The sequence below is a fragment of the Cryptomeria japonica genome, chromosome 4 (genome assembly GCF_030272615.1).
Source record: "Cryptomeria japonica chromosome 4, Sugi_1.0, whole genome shotgun sequence".
Lineage (NCBI taxonomy): Eukaryota > Viridiplantae > Streptophyta > Pinopsida > Cupressales > Cupressaceae > Cryptomeria > Cryptomeria japonica.
Window position 1 is genome coordinate 387,214,167 of NC_081408.1, and position 8,483 is coordinate 387,222,649.

An 8,483-nucleotide genomic window follows, 5' to 3' on the forward strand; every position below is an offset into this window, starting at 1 on the left:
ACATTTTATTGCAAGTTTTCCTAATTGATTGATTTTCGATTTTTAGTTCTTTTCCTAGAGCTTTTTCGATGTTTTTGGATTATGTAGATCGATATTTGAATGTTTTTGGTTGATTTTTTCAGGATTGCATTTGAATGTTTTTGGTTGATCTTTTCAAGATTGTATTTGAATGTTTTTGGTATTTTTAGATTTTTCAATGTTTTTGGATTTTGTGGTTTTCGATTTTTTTTTTAATTTTGAGTTTTTCAATGTTTTTGAATTTTGAGTTTTTCATTGTTTTTGGATTTTGAGTTTTTCAATGTTTTTGAATTTTGAGTTTTTCAATGTTTTTGAATTTTGAGTTTTTCAATGTTTTTGAATTTTGTTGAAGGACGTTATATGATTTTTAGGATTTTTTTCTGGACTTTATATGATTTTTAGGATTTTTTTCAGGACTTTATATGATTTTTTGGATTTTTTCAGGACTTTATCTGATTTTTAGGATTTTTTCAGTTATGCCCCCAGTGTGCAGACCTATATGACATAATGATCTGTAGAATGTATGTGGAGACAAATTAATTTTTGGACATGACCTATGTGAATGCAATATGCAGGATGAAGATGCATTTCCTATTCGAACAAGGTTGACTGTCTTTGTTTTTGCATTGATAATACATCAATAGAAATGGAGGTGCAAAACATCTCATAGATAAATAGTCAATCGATCTCTAAGGCCCTTCAGAACATTCATCTCAACACACTTAGTGACTAGGATTTACAAATGGAGACGTGGAAAACTTCCCCATTGGTTCTTGAAACTTTAATCTTCTTTTGCCCATGTGTGTGCAAATGCTTTAATTCCCGCTCTTGTGTTCACTAAAGATCCTTAGCATCCTATATGACTAGCTAAATGATTTTTCTAAATTCAAAAGCATCCTGAATAGAGCCTCGCTGCCAGCAAGCCTTGAGAGCTTCGACGAGGTTATAGACTATAATTTCTCAAATATTGCTCCATTGCCAGGAGGCGTCCATAGCCCTAATGGAGTTACTTGTATGTTCCCATAGTCAAGCTTTTTGTCGCACATGTATGTGTGATATTTCAATTATATATCATTGCTCTAATGCCTTTAGATGGATATTTGGCATAGCTCTTTTTCTCTTTTTTTCTTTTCTTGCCTTGACTTGTAAGTAATGAAACCTACTTGGGTGTGACAATTACAGCAGCGCTGAAGTAGAATTTTAGATTTTTCACTTGGTCATATGATCAATTATAGCAACACTGAAGTAGAAGGAATTAGAGGTCTTCTTAATGTGTGAGATATAGCGATTGGTAGATTGTGGGTTAACAAGTCTCAAATAGTGAAATCACTACCCAACCATTAGTAAAGCATTGTCATAGGGTAATGTTGAGAATGAATGACTTTAGAACCTCAAAGACTTCATGTCCGAATATCTAAGAAAGGAAATGACCCTTGTTTTCCTTAGATGCAAACAAATGATAAACTCGAACAGTTGCCTTGTTTTATTGATGCTTCTATGTGGAAAGTTTAAGAATGCGATGCATTTAAAAAAGAAAATAAAGGTGATGCAGTGTTTTAAATGATATGATATGAAATGCGGAGAGTAAAACCTAAACTACACAGCCCTTAGGTATAATATCGCTTAAGGTGCATATTGTTCATAGGGTCAGAGAGTGGATCTCCCTCCATGGTAGCCAAATTATATGCTACATTGCCTATGACCCTTGTTATAATGAAAGGACCTAGCTAGTTAGGTTTGAATTTCCCTGGCCTTTCTCATTCCGCTAGGTTCCTTTGATTCTCTTTAAGTACTAGATCTCCCACTCAAAAAGTTCATGGGCGGAACCATTTATTATAACATCGTCTTAGTCTGTTTTGATATCCTTTCAAATGGTTAAACGTTGTTTGTCTTTTTTCATCAAGGGTTTTGAGTTCTTGTAACCTTGCTACCCTGTAGTCTTCCTCTGATATGATGTTCTATAAGGAGACTCTTAGAGACAGTATTTCTATTTCAATGGGGAGTATCTCTTCTATACCATAGACCAAGGAATATGGTGTTTCTCCTGTAGGTGTGCGTACTCCTATTCTGTAAGCCCAGAGAGCGGGATTTAACTGGAGATGCCAGTCCCGTCCTATGTCAGTGACTACTTTCTTAAGAATTTTCAATATCATTTTATTTGTAGCCTCTTCTTGTCCATTACTTTGTGGATAATATGGTGTGACAAATCTCTATTGTATGTGAAATTTGTCACACAATTATTTCACTTCCTGGTTTTTAAATGGACACTCGTTCTCTGTAACAAAGCACATTGGAACTCTGTATCTACATATAATGTAGTTGAGCATGAATTTTGCTATCTACTTTCCAGTAATGTATGTTAAAGGAATTGTCTCAACCCATTTGGTAAAGTATTGATTGGTTGTCAAGATAAACTTGTGCCCATTGGAAGAAGTAGGGTTGATTTTACCCACTAGATCTAATCCCCATTGTGAAAATGGCCATGGTGATGTGATGGGTTGAAGATCTTGTGTTGGTGCATGAATAAGGTCTCCATGCATTTGGCATTGTTTACACTTTTGTACATACTTGTAAGCACCCTTTTCCATGGTTGGGCAGTAATACCCTGTTCTCAGCAATTTCTTTGACAATGGCGAACCGCTTTGGTGAGCCCCACAGATTCCATCATGGACTTCTTTTAAAGCAAGGTGTGCTTCATTCTCATCCAAACATTAGAGAAGAGTTCCATCAAAACTCTTTCTATACAAAGTATCAGCTATAATGGTGTATCTAGATGCCTAACGAATAAAGGTCTTCTTTTGATTTCTGGACAAATTCGGTGACATGTATTGAGTATGTAAATATGTGTATATTTCATTGTACCAAGGTGATTCTGGACCCATTATTTCACATACATATTCTGATAGGGGAGTTTCATATGTAGGTAGCATCAACTGTTCTATGATGAACTCAAACTGATTTTCGTTAGCAAGCATATTCAGAAGAGATCCTATGGTTGCCATTGCATCTGTTGCCTTGTTTTGTATTCTTGGTATTTGTTCGAAGGTAATTTTGCTGAAGTGTTCCTTGTAATCTTTGACCAACTTCTTATAAGGCATGAGTTTGTCATTCTTCGTGTTGTAATCATCATTGACCTATTTTACAATCAACTCTGAATCGCCATAGACCTGTAACTCTTGTATTTTCCATTGTACAGTTGTACGAAGCCCTATGAGGAGAGCTTCATATTTATCTATATTGTTGGTACATGGGAAATTGATCCTAAATGACTTAGGTATAACATCCCCTTGAGGAGTAATGAAGATACTGCCTGCTCCAGATCTGTGACTTGTATATGACCCATCAAAGTATAACTTCCACATTACTGAGGCAGTTAATGTAAACACGGATTTGTCTAGAAATTCTATCAGCAACAGATGACTATCCTATATAGGAGCCTCTGTTAATTGATCAACTATGGTTTGTCCTTTGATGGCTTTTCTATCTATGTATTCTATATCAAACTCGCTCAAGATCATAACCCACTTAGCCAATCGCCTGGTCAATTTTTCTCTTCTCAATAGGTACTTGAGTGGGTCAAAGCATGCAATGAGTTGCACTCTATGACTCAACATGTAATGTCTGAGCTTTTGGGATGCAAAGATTACTGCTAAGCATTCTCTCTCTATGGTCGTATAATTAAGTTCATAGCCAATCAGAGTCCTACTTATATAATAAATGGCTCTTTCTTTTCCATTTTTGTCATTCTATGCCAATAGAGCTCCTAGATCTAAGTTAGTTGCTGATATGTATAACAATAGAGGTTGTCCAAGAGTAGGAGATATTAACACTGGTGTGTTCAAAAGATAAACTTTCAGAACTTGGAAAGATTCCTGGAATTGTTCTGTCCACTTAAAAGTAACTCCTTTCCTGAGTAAATATTGGAATGGGTGACACTTATTTGCCAATTGTGCTATGAATCTCCTTATGGATTGCAATCTTCCTTGTAATCCTCTAAGTTGTTTAAGTGTTGACAGAGATTACATATCAATGATTTCCTTGACCTTGGCAGGGTCTATTTCAATTCCTCTGTTTGATACTATAAACCCTAACAGTTTACCGGTTGTTATGCCAAACACACATTTTTTCAGGTTTAATCTGACATTATACTGTTCCAACCGATCAAATATCTGTGTAAGAACTGCAAGGTGACTTTCCTTGGTTTGTGATTTAGCCAATATGTCATCCACGTAATCTTCCATTATGTTATGGATCATTTCATGAAACAAAGTTGTCATGGCTCTTTGATATGTTGCTCTGGTGTTTTTGATACCAAATGGCATCACATTCGAGCAGTACGTTCCCCACAGGCATGTAAAGGTCATTTTATGTTGATCTTCTGGCGCAATTTTAATCTAGTTGTATCCTGAAAAACCATCCATTAAGGATAGCATCTCATTTCCATCTGTTAGGTCAACTATCATGTCGATATTAGGTAGCGGGAAGTCATCTTTAGGACAAGCTTTATTTAGATCTCAAAAATCAATACAGATTCTAATGCCTCCTGTGGGTTTATTCATAGGTACCAGGTTGGATATCCATTTTGCATAGTCAATAGGTCTAATAAAACCTACATCCAGCAACTTTTGTAGTTCTATTTTAACTAGTAATGCGATACTTCGATGCATTTTTCTCAATTTTTGCTTGTAAGGTTTAACTCCTGGTATCAATGGTAAGTGATGCAATACTAATTCAAAGTCTAAGCCCGGCATGTCTGAATAGGACCAGGCAAAGTTGATAGGTCATTTCTTGAAAAAATGAATGAATCTATCTTTTTATTCTTTGCCCAGTGATTTTGCCAGATGGATGTTATGTACAACCTCCCCTTCTGCTATGTTTACTTCTTTTGTTTCCTCTATAAGTAATGTTGAACTTTCTCTTTCCATAGGAAGATTACCCAATTCACTTTTGTCATTATGGGTAGTTCGATCCTCATCTTCTATTGGAGAAGTACTTTCTTCTCCAAAGTATGTTGTTCTATTTAGGTCAATAGCAAACCCTGTTTTATGATCACCTTGCAGAAATCCCTCTCTGGCTCCTAGAAATTCTGAGATTGCTTGATCATTTTCAAACCAATCCAGTGTTGGTCTTCCTTCTTGCCCCCAATCAATCAAGTGTGAATGTACTAGGGGTAAATCATTACTCCTTTCTTTAGTAGACTCTGATAACATGAGGACTTGATTTTTTGACTGACTTTGAGTATCTTCATCCTGTATAAGCCTTATTTGATTCCTTAAATTTACACTTTCTGATGGGCTAGAATCATGGAGTGATAAGAATTCGTAGTCATGAGAGTCTATCTCACTTTCAATTTATGTTTCATCATATGATCTATCATCACTTATTTCTTCTTGTTCTTGTGCCTGATTCTGTTGTAGATTGTCTGGTCTTCGTTGGACATTAGTTACCCTTCTTAAGCCTGGTATAAGCCTTTGCAATATTTCTTCATCTATTTTGTTAGGTTGGGCCTGAGTTGCTTCTCATGGTAGAAGTAGTGACAATAACCATGGGTGGTATTCAGGTGGTGGGGGTAATCCTGCATCTGTTGCCACATTAGCCTGTACTGTTGTGTCAATAACTGTATCATTTTGTAACTCAGTGATAGGTTCTTGCAAGAGTTGTCGCATGTCTTCCCCATCTGATTTTGTGCGTGGTGATGTAGGTACCTGATTACTTGTTTGAGATGAAGATGGAAGCGCCTATGTGGACAAATTCCTTAGTGATATGTAATTTGATGGTTTTCTTAGTATATCAAGAGTATGTTGTCTTGTCTTGGTGATATGTTGTACATGCTTGTATCCCAGTCCTTGATTTCCTGCATTATCATTAGGAACAACAGGTTCTAGTCTTCCTTGTTTCTGTAACCCAAGGCCTATGGTACCATCATATCCATGTCTTTGGAATATTTTGAATCCACTGCAATACTGATCTGTGTGTATTATGGGTATTGTCATATGATCTTCTTCTCTATATATCCAATGGTTAACATCTTCATTCAAGGATTCTTCCTGTAAGTCACCCCATCTAATGAAAGAGCATGAATCTGTGTATCTGACAATTTCTTTTCCTTTATCTTGGTTTTGCACTATAGTGTGAGGTTTCCCAAAGAACTTAGAAGAAAGAGACAACTGTTTCCCACTTAAAGTATTTGCAATAGAGTACTCTCCACAACACATATCCTTTATTTGTAAGGAGGATGTTGTAAGCATTTTTTTTTTTGTTTTTGTAATCTTTAAAGTTTCTAGCTGCATAGTGAGAGGTGCGGCCTAATTGATAGGTACCTGATTATCGACACTGTCTTTCAAATAATTGTAATGTTGGAACGGATTTGGATCACCCTTTATGGTGATTTCAATTCCATTGTATAGGAATTTGACACACTGATGAAATATGGATGGTACTGCTTGCATGGTGTGGATCCATGGGCGGCCCAATAACATGTTATATCCCAGCTCTCTGTCCACGACTTGAAAAGTGACCTCTATCATTATTGGTCCTATTTGTACAGGTAATGTTAGAATGCCTTTAGATGGAGGTTCTTCATCATCGTAAGCCTTGATATTTATCCTTTTGGAATAATCCATGTGAAGTTCTGAATATCCCAGTGCTTTGACCAGCTTTAAAGTACAAATGTTGAGACCGGCTCCCCCATCTATGAGTACTCTTCTGATTATTTTCTTATGAATGTAATCTTCCAGATGTAGTGGGTCATTATGAAGCAATTTATCACTAGGAATATCTTGTTCTATGAATGCAATACGTGTGCCTTGTGTCAGATTTCCTACCATAGACTGGAAGGCATGTTCATCTATATCTATGTCCACTACTGAATCTTGAAGTGCTTTGTCTAGTATAGCTCTATGATTGGGTGAAATACACAATAGTTCGAATAGTGATATATGTGTCAGAGTTTTCTTAATTTGCTCAACTACATTGTAAGTCCCTACTGCGGGTGGTTGATTTTGTGGTATCCCTTGTAAAGCTACCTTTGATCTACGAGTAACCACTGCACAGTCTCTATCTCTGGGAGTAATTGTGATTGTAGCAATTGTATCATTTGTATCATAGGCTGTTTTATCAAGATTTATGTTATATCCCTCTTCATGGTCTTTATGTGTATGTTTGGCATCCATAATATGTTCTATGAGTTCATCTTCAAACCAACCTGAGTGAGATGATTGATCATGTCCCCAGTCTCTGAGACAAAGATTTGTATCATCGTCGTACTTTGGTGCTTCAGATATCATACAATTTTGGTTATCATCTCTATGAGTGTCTCGATATTGGTCCTCTTGATCAGGTGTTTCTTGTGAATCATTGTTTGTTGTATCTCCGGAGCTAATGGCATGAATAGTGTAGTCATATGAGACCTTTGTATAGTTAGCTGTATTGTCTTTGATACCTAATGTGGTAGCTTTTCCCTTGTCATGCTTAACAAAAGGATCCTTAAAAATCATATGATTTGTGTTTGTTGAGGTCTTATCAGTATCAATTATGATGTCCCCTTGGTCTATCATATCTTGGACCAAGTTTTTCAATTTGTAGCAACTTGTCGTTTTGTGACCTTTAGTCCTATGATAATCACAGAAATCATTTTCATTCCACCATGTGGGTTTGAAAGGACCTAGTTCATATACTCTTACTTCAGGTAAAGTGATCATGTTTGTCTGTATTAACTTTTTGAGAACTGACTCAATAGGCTCTCCTAAAGGTGTGTAATTTCTTCTTGGAATGTTTACCCTGGGGTATCTTGTGTTCGTGTTTTGCGTAGCATTTACATTTGTTGATGTTGTGTTATTCCATGTATGTGGATTTGTTGACTGAGTCATTCCCAAAGATAAAACGGGTTGAGTTCAGTTTATCGTTCTGGCGTCTACAATACCATCATTGGTCACATTTTTATTTTTCGACCAAAACTTAGATTTGTCATTGTTGTTGGTGTTGCCATACTTAATAAGACCTTGTTCTACTAATCCCTTCTCACATTTGAGAGCCTTTTCTGTGATTTGTTTGAATGTGGTTAGACATTGCATTTGTATAGGATATTTAATCTTAGGAATCAAATTTTCTATAAACATATCCACTTGCTCTGTTTCTAGGATAACTGTCTTGCACCTCCTATAGAGAGCCCTCCATCATTGTATGAAGGATGCAAATGTTTCGTTCTCATATTGTTTAGCAGCACATAAGTCCATCAAAGTAACTGGGGTGTCAATGTTGTGCGAGAATTTTGCAATAAATTGTTCAGCTAATTTTCCCCATGATATGATAGTTGGTGGTAAATGTGAAAACCATTCTAAAGCTAGACCTCACAGACTTTTAGGAAATAGTCTCAATAGATAAGTATCTTTTGAGGAAACCTCTATACATGTCATAAAAAATTCTCTTACATGATCTCTAGGTTCACCTTTCCCTTGATATCTATC